This window comes from Bufo bufo, chromosome 5 (genome assembly GCF_905171765.1).
Source record: "Bufo bufo chromosome 5, aBufBuf1.1, whole genome shotgun sequence".
NCBI classification, from domain to species: Eukaryota; Metazoa; Chordata; class Amphibia; order Anura; family Bufonidae; genus Bufo; species Bufo bufo.
The window spans coordinates 112,833,596-112,844,538 of record NC_053393.1 but is presented as its reverse complement, the minus strand read 5'-3'; positions in this window follow the sequence as shown (position 1 = coordinate 112,844,538).

Below are 10,943 nucleotides of genomic sequence, written 5' to 3'. Positions count from 1 at the left end.
CGCTGATCAGCTTCGGACCGCTGATCAGCGAGTTTGAATCTTCTTTTTTTTTTTGGGGGGTCTTTTATATATTTACAGTACAGACCAAAAGTTTGGACACACCTTCTCATTCAAAGAGTTTTCTTTATTTTCATGACTATGAAAATTGTAGATTCACACTGAAGGCATCAAAACTATGAATTAACACATGTGGAATTATATACATAACAAACAAGTGTGAAACAACTGAAAATATGTCATATTCTAGGTTCTTCAAAGTAGCCACCTTTTGCTTTGATTACTGCTTTGCACACTCTTGGCATTCTCTTGATGAGCTTCAAGAGGTAGTCCCCTGAAATGGTTTTCACTTCACAGGTGTGCCCTGTCAGGTCTAATAAGTGGGATTTCTTGCCTTATAAATGGGGTTGGGACCATCAGTGGCGTTGAGGAGAAGTTAGAATTTGTATTATGGCAAGAAAAAAGCAGCTAAGTAAAGAAAAACGAGTGGCCATCATTACTTTAAGAAATGAAGGTCAGTCAGTCAGCCGAAAAATTGGGAAAACTTTGAAAGTAGGGGCTATTTGACCATGAAGGAGAGTGATGGGGTGCTGCGCCAGATGACCTGGCCTACACAGTCACCAGACCTGAAGCCAATCGAGATGGTTTGGGGTGAGCTGGACCGCAGAGTGAAGGCAAAAGGGCCAACAAGTGCTAAGCATCTCTGGGAACTCTTTCAAGACTGTTGGAAGACCATTTCAGGGGACTACCTCTTGAAGCTCATCAAGAGAATGCCAAGAGTGTGAAAATCAGTAATCAAAGCAAAAGGTGGCTACTTTGAAGAACCTAGAATATGACATATTTTCAGTTGTTTCACACTTGTTTGTTATGTATATAATTCCACATGTGTTAATTCATAATTTTGATGCCTTCATAGTCATGAAAATAAAGAAAACTCTTTGAATGAGAAGGTGTGTCCAAACTTTTGGTCTGTACTGTATATATATATATATATATATATATTTTCTGTTAGGTTTAGGGATAAGTACGCGAACACCCGTGCCCCCACACATACGTACACTAAATAATGTTTTCCACACATGCACATACACAATCACACACACTCTCCTATGGCCCGCCAGACGTTCTCGGCCGAGGAGGCATACGCCCTGCTTGCCTCCGACTGCAGGGACGCATCTATGTCGTGTGTGCGCTGCCGTAATCCTGTGCAGGCGCATAGATAATATTCAGGCGCCTGCGCAGAGGAGATCCCGGGTTGGTATATTCGGGGATACTCAGCGTCTGCGCAATAAAAACATCCCCAAGCACAGGCACAGGGCATTCCCCAACCATTACAATTCCACTAGTAGATTACTAGTGGGAAACACTAATAAGAAAGTAGTTGTATTGCGCAAACGCACAAAAACTATAGGTCTGTTAGTAACTGGTGCACAAGGGCACCAATCTATCTAATAGCTGTCCCCTATATTTAGGTAGTTACCTTTTTGTTTATGTGAAGTAGTGGAATGATTACATCACATTAAATGGAGTAAAGCTAATATTATTAGCGTATTGGTGGATGTATATCCATTTGTGGCACTTTCTTTTGGGTACTTTACATTAGGATCAAGAGGCAAAAGAAATGGGGACATAGTGAGGGAATAAAAATTAGGGCTAATATGTTCGTTCAAAAAAGAATCGAAACAAGCCCTGAATGAATATCCTCACCCATTCTTGATGTATAATGGTGTTCGACATCTTTTGATCTAATACACTTATTCCTGACTTATCTAATATGATAATATCATTGTTCCTATATGTTTGTCTGAGGCATATAATTGGGAATTGTGTATCATGTATATGGATTAGGGGTAAAATGAAGCAAGCAAAGAAAAGCGTCTCAGTAAGGCCGAATGGATTCACCGTTTTGAGTCTGTGAATCCATTCGGCCTCTTTTTGTAATATCTTTCTGTTCAGGTCACCCAACCCCCCGGTGTTGAGGGGCGAACAACCACTATCGCACAGAAATTTTGCGATTTGCTATCTCCTTCATGAAAATCCTGTATATGCCTGGAAATTGTTGTATCCCTTTTGTGTCTGATATCTCCCAGGTGGTACCCTATTCTTCTTCTTCTAAGCTCGCTTTTTGTTTTGCCCACATATTGCAGCAGACATGTGCATGTACATAAATACACGACTCCGGTTTTGCAATTTGCAAAATCTCTGATGGTATATGTTTTTTGGGTTGTGTGGCTGGTAAAGTTGTTTGGCATATATATTGGCAATCTATATAAGTGCCCCATCTAAAGGTACCAATGGGTTTTCTGTCCAGCCATGTACCTGGTTTATTCGGTGGTTTGTAATGGCTATGAACAAACCTATCCCCTAGGGATCTATCTCTTCTGTATGTGATTGCAGGGTATGGTGGAAGAATATCTTTGACATCTGGATCCATAAGTAACATTTCCCAATATTTCTGCAGGATATTTCTCACTTCCCTGCTACAATTATCGTATGTTCCCACAATTCGAACCATAGACCTGTCTGCAGAATTGGTTTTTCTAGCTCCTTTACTGGACAATAGGTCAGCCCTATCTTTTCTTAGGGCAGACCTAAATGCCGTTGTAGGGTCCGATTTAGGTACCGTCTCTGATTGAATCTCGTTCTCAAATCTCTAGCCTGGTTATAAAAATCATTCTGAGTGGAACAGTTCCTGCGAATGCACAGGTATTGTCCTTTTGGGATCCCGTGTTTTAGACTTAGTGGGTGATGGCTTTCCCATCTAAGTAAACTATTGGTTGCAGTTGGCTTCCTATATGTCTTGGTATTTAGGAAACCTTCAGTCAAAGTGATGTGTAGGTCCAGAAAGGCCAGATTACTGTCACTGACCTCTGATGTAAAATACATACCAATTTGATTGGTATTGAGTTCTGCCAGAAACTCAGAAAAAAGTTCTCTGGAGCCGCTCCAGAATATTATGATGTCATCAATGTAGCGGCCCCAGAAAACTATCCTCGATGTCCAGACACTATTCTCTATGAAGAACAATGTGTCCTCCTACCAGCCCAGGAATAAATTGGCATATGTGGGGTCACAGGCGCTCCCCATTGTCGTACCCCTAAACTGGTGGAAGAATTTAGAGTCAAAGAGGAAATAGTTATGTCTTAAAAAAAAATCTGTGAGATTATGTTCTGCATATTGGGTTCCTCTACTTTAAAAAAAAAAAAGGTTTACAGCAGACAGTCCCATATCGTGGGGGATGTTGCTGTAAAGTGCCTCCAAGTCTATTGATGCCAAGAGGATGTCCTCTTCAAGATGTAATCTGTCAATTTTGGTCAATCTGTGTTGCCTCTAATATATGATGGAAGCCCCGTATCAAAGGTTCACAAAATGTATAATGTATATTCCTGCATTCTGTGTTAAGGAATTTATCCCTGCCACTATAGGGCGACCTTTCAGGGGAGTAAGACCCTTGTGGATTATAGGTATAGCGTAAAACGTGGGGATCTGTGGATGTGGTTTAAGCATAAATCTAAGTTCTTCTTGGGACACTAATGTCTTTTTGAACACCCCCAATAGTAGGGCTTCAAGCTCTGCATAGAAATCAAGTGTCGGGGACATCTTCAGTATAGTATAACATCTTTTACCACCAAGGATGGCATTACACATCTGCTTGTAGTTATGATGATCCATGACCACAAGGTTTCCTTCTTTATCGGAAGGTTTTATTATGATATTGAGATCTTAACCATTGCTTCGATTTCCCTTTTTTCCAAGTTGGATTTATATTTACTCTTTTTTTTTTTTGTTCCAACTTCTCCAATTCTTTGGTGAATATATATATAAAAAAAGATCTATAGTGTTGGTTTCCATTGGAGGAGGTGGAAAGGGAAAGTTATTACTAGGGTCAGCCACCGATAAGTGGGGCCGCTCCCTTTGGGGCGATTCTTCCGCATTTAGGCAGGGTGTGATAGTTCAAGTAGGGATTTATCTCCCACTACCCAGCCAAAAACCTACAGTATATTACACAAGATTAAAAAAGTGATATGTGGACCTGGAGAACCAGGGGGTAAAATATTGCTGTATTCTAAAACCTCTGGAGCTACCATACCCTACAGTGTTTCATCCAGCAATCAAGCGAAAAAAGACAAGGTGAAAACCAGAAACGGGGTCACCCACAAAGATGCCTTTTGTCTTCAACTCTAAAGCTCAGAGCAACTACATTATCTTGGACTCAACCAGCATCAAAACCGTGAGTAGCTACGAATGTAGCATTAAAAATTGCATTTGCTATTCATTTAATGCAGTCTTTCTTCTCAATATGATTTTCCAGACTACCCTTGTAGTTAATTTTATGAATTACTTTTGTGGGACTTATTTTAAGAAGTAAATATAAAAGTTACGTTTTAAGTAGGTTAACTTCTTCCAGTGATAAACCGTTTATATTTAATTTTCTTTTACGGTGTTCACCTGAGGGATTAGGTCATGTGATATTTTTATAGAGCAGGTTCTTACGGACGTGGCAATAGCTAATGTATGTCTACTTTTTAATTTATGTAAAATTTAGACAATGATAGCATTTGTGAAAAAAAATTAAAAATGTTTTAGTGTCTCCATAGTCTGAGAGCAATAGTTTTTTTCAGTTCTTGGGCGATTGTCTTATGTAGGATATCATTTTTGCGGGATAAGATGACGGTTTGATTGGCTCTATTTTGGGGTGCATATGACTTTTACACTTTTTGTGATGTAAGGTGACAAAATATTTTTTTTGTTTACGGGGTTAATCTGAGGGGTTAAATCATGTGATATATTTATAGAGCAGGTCATTACAAACATGGCAATACCTAATATGTATGCTTTTTTTTATTTATTTAAGTTTTACACAATAATATCATTTTTGAAACAAAAAAAAATCATGTTTTAGTGTCTCCATATTATGAGAGCCATAGTTTTTTCAGTTTTTGGGCGATTGTCTTAAAGGGGTTCTACAGTTTGTTTTAACTGATCTATCCTCTGGATAGATCATCAGCATCTGACTGGTGGGGATCCGACACCAGGGAACCCTGCCGATCAGCTGTTTGAGAAGGCAGCAGCGCTCCAGCCTTCTCGCTGTTTACCGCAGGCCCAGTGACATCACGACTAGTATCAACTGGCCTGGGCGCGGCTAAGCTCTGTGCACTTGGATAGATCATCAGTTTAAATAAAGTGCAGAACCCCTTTAAGTAGGGTATCATTTTTGCGGGATGAGATGACTGTTTGATTGGCACTATTTTGGGGGGCATATGATTTTTTGTTCGCCTGCTATTACACTTTTTGTGATGTAAGGTGACAAAAAATGGCTTTTTTTACACCGTTTTTATTTTATTTTTTATGGTGTTCACCTGAGGGGTTAGATCATGTGGTATTTTTATAGAGAAGGTTGTTACGGACGCGGCAATACCCAATATGTATACTTTTGTTTATTTACTTAAGTTTTACACAATAACAGCATTTTTTTAACAAAAAAAATAATGTTTTAGTTTCTCCATTTTCGGTGCCATAGTTTATTTTTAATTTTTTGGGCGATTGTCTTAGGTAGGGGGTAATTTTTTGTGGGATGAGGTGGTGGTTAGATTGGTACTATTTTGGGCGGCATATGCCTTTTTGATTGCTCTGTGTCACACTTTTAGTGATGTAAGGCTACTTTCACACTAGCGTTCGGGGCTCCGCTTGTGAGTTCCGTTTGAAGGCTCTCACAAGCGGCCCTGAACGGATCCGTCCAGCCCTAATGCATTCTGAGTGAATGCGGATCCGCTCAGAATGCATCAGTCTGGCTCCGTTTGTCCTCCGCTCCGCTCAGCAGGCGGACACCTGAACGCAGCTTGCAGCTTTCGGGTGTCTGCCTTGCCATGCGGAGGCAAACGGATCCGTCCAGTCTTGCAATGTAAGTCAATGGGGACGGATCCGTTTGAAGTTGACACAGTATGGCTCAATTTTCAAACGGATCCGTCCCCCATTGACTTTCAATGTAAAGTCAAAACGGATCCGTTTGCATTATCATGAACAAAAAAAATAAAAAAATTTTTTTTTTTGTTCATGGTAATGCAAACGGATCCGTTCTGAACGGATCTAAGCGTTTGCATATAGGTGCGGATCCGTCTGTGCAGATACCAGACGGATCCGACCTAAACGCAGGTGTGAAAGTAGCCTAAGGTGACCAAATTTTTTTTTGCCGGTGTTTATCTGAGGGGTTAAGTCATGTGATATTTTTATAGAGCCAGTCGATACAGACGCGGAGATACCTAATATGTCTCCCTTTCTTTAGTTCACTATTTTCCTATTTTTTACAATTTTTTAAATCTTTATTTTGGGAAAAAGACGCTTTTTTTTTTTTACTTGAAACTTTAAATTTTTTTTTAAAACTTTATTTTGTTACTTTTTTCTTCTCACTTTATTTTTTGTCCCACTCTGGGACTTCAACTTTTGGGGGTCTAATCTCCTTTACAATGCTTTATAATACTTCTGTATTGTAAAGCATTGGCTGTAAGTGTATTACCAGGGGGCTGGATCTCACAGGCTCTCCCGGAAGGCAGCCATGATGCCTAAGTAAGGCATTTGGCTGCCTTCCATGCCATCGGGTCCCTGTCACAGCAGCCCGGGGACCCAATGGCAGCTCCGATCCCCGCATGGACAGCGCACGTCCTCTACGGGTTAATGCCAAACAATGGGTAAATCAGATCAGCCACTTCAGGCAATTTACTTGAAATGTAGATCACGGCCTTCACTTGCGCAATCCCTCATCCTCCAGGGAGATAGGTGCTACCATCGGTGTCTAAAGCCTGTATTAGACCTAGAGATCATACAGGCGATTGTTCTGAAGGAAGCGTTCCTTCCCAGTAATCGCCTGCTTGCTAGCAGAGGTGATCGCTACTAGTGTTGGGCGAGCATGCTCGGCCGAACACTAGTTCGGCTCGAGCATTGCGATGCTCGGCACATCACGGTGTTCGGCCAAATACCACATGTGCTGGAGCACGATGCTCGAGTCTTCTCCCCGCACGTTTGTTGGATTGCAGCAGATAATGCTTCCCGTTGATTAAGCACCACCCTGTATTCCACAAAGTCCAGTCTCAGTAGCCAAGAGTCTGGTCAACAGAATCCTCACCCTGATACTTCTTTCACCCACATTGGAGAGTCTTGGCAAACAAGTGATCCCACAATCGGATATTCCGAGGAGTTGTTTTTATCACCATTCCTTAATTTGGGCCTCTCGCCAAGCCCGATTAAAGAGGGACATGAGGAGATCTTGTGCCCTGATTCCCAAACTCTGGAGCATCCACAGTCAGATGAAGATGACAGTGGGGAACGGCAATTAGTGTTTCACGAGGTGGATAATGATGAGACACAGTTGCCAATAAGTCAACTGCAATTAGTGTCTCAAGAGGTTCATGATGAGGATGAGACACAGTTGTCAATAACTGAGGTTGTTGTTAGGTCAACAAGTCAGGAGGATGAGCAGAGTGAGGAAGTGGAAGAGGAGTTGCTGGACGATTAAGTCACTGACCCAACCTGGGAAGGTGGCAAGCCGAGCGAGGACAGCAATACAGAGGGGGAGGGATCAGCAGCACTGCAACAGGCTGGAAGAGGCAGTGGGGGGGGCAAAAGAGAAAAGGCGGGCCACACCAAACAGACCTGCAACTGTTTCTCGGAGCACCCCCTTGCGGCAATCTCCCTTGCCAAGGGCTAGGTGTTCCGCAGTCTGGCGCTTTTTTGAGGAAAGAGCAGATGATAAAAGAATTGTCATTTGCAACCTGTGCCGTACCAAAATAAGCAGGGGAGTGAACACTAGCAACCTCATCACCACCAGCATGATCCGCCACATGGCATAAAAGCACTCTAATAGGTGGGTCGAACGCCTGGGTCCACAACCAGTGTCTGTGGGTCACACCACTGCCTCCTCTTCCCCTGTGTTACGTGCTGGCCAATCCCCTGTCCTAGACGCAGGCCCAGATGCCTCCCGCCATGCACCTGGACCTTTGCAAGCACCATCAGCTAGCACATCCACTTCTGTGTCCCAGTGCAGCATACAGATGTCTATACCCCAGGCCTTTGAACGAAAGCGCAAATACCCAGCCACCCACCCACAACCATAGCACTAAATGCGCACCTTTCCAAATTGCTGACCCTGGAAATGTTGCCATTTAGGCTTGTGGACACTGAGGCTTTCCGCAGCCTGATGGCAATGGCTGTCCCACGGTACTCTGTCCCCAGCAACCAATATTTTTCACCGTGTGCAGTCCCAGCCTTACACCAGCATGTGTCCCGTAACATTACCTGTGCCCTGACCAATGCAGTTATTGGTAAGGTCCACTTAACGACTGACACATGGACAAGTGCTTTTGGCAAGGGATGCTACATTTCCTTGACGGCACACTGGGTGAACGTTGTGGAGGCCGGAAGCGAGTCGTACCCTGGGATGGCACAGGTGCTACCACCTCTGAATTATCATCTTGCAGCACCAGTCAGCAATCAGTCAGTAGCTGTGTAGCACTGCAGTGGGAAAGCGGCAATAGGCCGTCCTCAGACCGATCTGCTTAAGTGACAAACAGCACACCGCCGCAGAGCTGTGGCAGGGGATAAGGGACCAGACTGAGCTGTGGCTCTAACCACTCAACCTACAACCAAGCATGGTTGTGTCTGATAATGGCCGTAATTTGGTGGCGGCTTTGAAGTGTTTAACCTAGTGGTTCAGCGGTTTCTCAAAACCTACCCCAATTTGCCTGAGCTACTGGTGAAGGTGCGCCGCCTGTGTGCCCATTTCCGCAAGTCATCGACAGCTTCCGCCAGTCTGGCAATGCTGCAGCAGCGCTTGCAATTGTCAGCTCACCGCCTGTTGTGCGACATGAGCATGCGCTGGAACTCCGCGTTCCACATGTTGGCCAGGCTTTGTTGGGCAGTAGTGGAATACCAGCTGCAACATGGTCGTCGCCTTTTCAGTCAGCTTCCGCTCTTCACAAACAATGAGGGGGCATTAATGTCTGACCTCTGTGAGGTTTTACACAACTTTGAGGAATCAACACAGATGGTGAGCGGCGATAACGCTATTATCAGCATAACCATCCCACTTCTGTGTGTACTCAAACGCTCACTGCTCACAATTAAGGCGGATGCTTTGCATGTGGAAGAGGTGGAAATGGGGGAAGAAAGTACACAGGGTGATAGCCAGACCACCCTCAGTTCGTCTTCTCAGTGCAAATTGGATGATGATGAGGAGGAGGAGGAGGAGCAGGAGACGGTTGCCTCCGCTAAAGAGGGTAGTACCCATGGAAGTTTTGTTCCATCTGTTCAGCATGGATGGGTAAGAGAGGAGGAAGAGGATAAGGAGATTGAGAGTCATCCTCCTGATGAGGACAGCGAAGTCTTGTCTGTTGGGACTCTGGCACACATGACAGGCTACCTTTCCCGTTACAACAAACGCCCGTTAGCAATCATCTTAATAGCCACCAATCCCGTCCTTTTCTTATTGAACATGCAGGAGTCTGGGAACAAAAGGCAGTTTATACGCAACAGTTGTCACTAGATACAAATTATTCTAATTAGAGATGATAATTTTTGGTCTTTCTCGACCTTTTCCCTATGAATACATAGTTGACTACAGTACCAAATTTGCAGGGACTGTGTCTAATTTTCAGAGGCAGTCCTGACCAATTCAGGCTGGCCCGAGCTAAATGAATGGGGCTCATGTTAGGATTGCCCATAAATGTGCGTTCCAGGGTGGGGTGAGGTGGGGCTGGCGTGCCCTGAATTTACCAACTACAATGCACTAAAACAGGAATTACATTACATCTTATTTTACAAATTTTGGAAGTCGAGGTTAAATGATGGTTTTTAAAAAATTAACTATGTAGTTGTTCATCTGACATTGGCTGAATGTTTATGGCCACTTTAATGTCTGTGGCCAATAGGACTTTATCTGCAAAGAATATGATAGAAGACCCTCATTGTGTACAATAATATTGTGGGGTCTGTGCAGTCAATTCCCTTTTATGTTTTTGTTTCCACCATTATCACACTGCTAATTGTTTAAATGAGTCCCTATTATCTACACAAAGTATCTGGTCATAGGTAATCTGGTGTCGTAATCCTGACTCCTCTTCAAAGAAAGTGAGGTACATTGAAGGAGAGTTCACTAAAGATTAACAGTTTACTCTGGTTTTGTGCTGTAGGTGACTGCAGTGGGGCTCAAATTTGTACTGTTGTAGGATAATCAAGTAAGGCTAGGTCAACATTGTAAAGGAACAAAGAGATGGTGCAATACCCTCAGCACTTAGAGGTAAGAAAAGTTTTATTCTACTCACAGATTTTTCAGTTTTCACATGCGTATAAAATTGCCCGACCCGGGTTTCGCAGCCCCTGACGAAGCTAAGTGCGAAACCCGGGTCGGGCAATTTTATACGCATGTGAAAACTGAAAAATCTGTGAGTAGAATAAAACTTTTCTTACCTCTAAGTGCTGAGGGTATTGCACCATCTCTTTGTTCCTTTGTAAAGGTAATCCTGACCGGTTTGGAGTGGGCGGTCGGTGGTTCAAGGCGAGATCTGACTACATGTTGGAGGCGGATAACAGGTTCATAGCATGTGGAGTATAGACTTGTGACAGCTGCCTCTGTATATGCGAAACGAAGCAAATTGCTGCCGAAGATTCGCGTGTGGAGTATAGACTTGTGACAACTGTCTTTGTACATGCGGAGTACGGACTTGCGACTGCCACCTCTGTAGCAAAATATGAACTCGGTTTTCTGCTTTTATGGTTCTAAATGATAACTACTTTCATACACTGCTTTAGATATAGCGCGGCATCCGTATTTTGTTTTATTCTGTATCAAGGAGCTTTGAACCTACCCCAATAAGGGCACCGCTGCTTTAGTCCAGTATTCCACATCAACCACTTTCCGTTTTGTCAATTAGGTAAACATTGTGGTTGTAATTCTG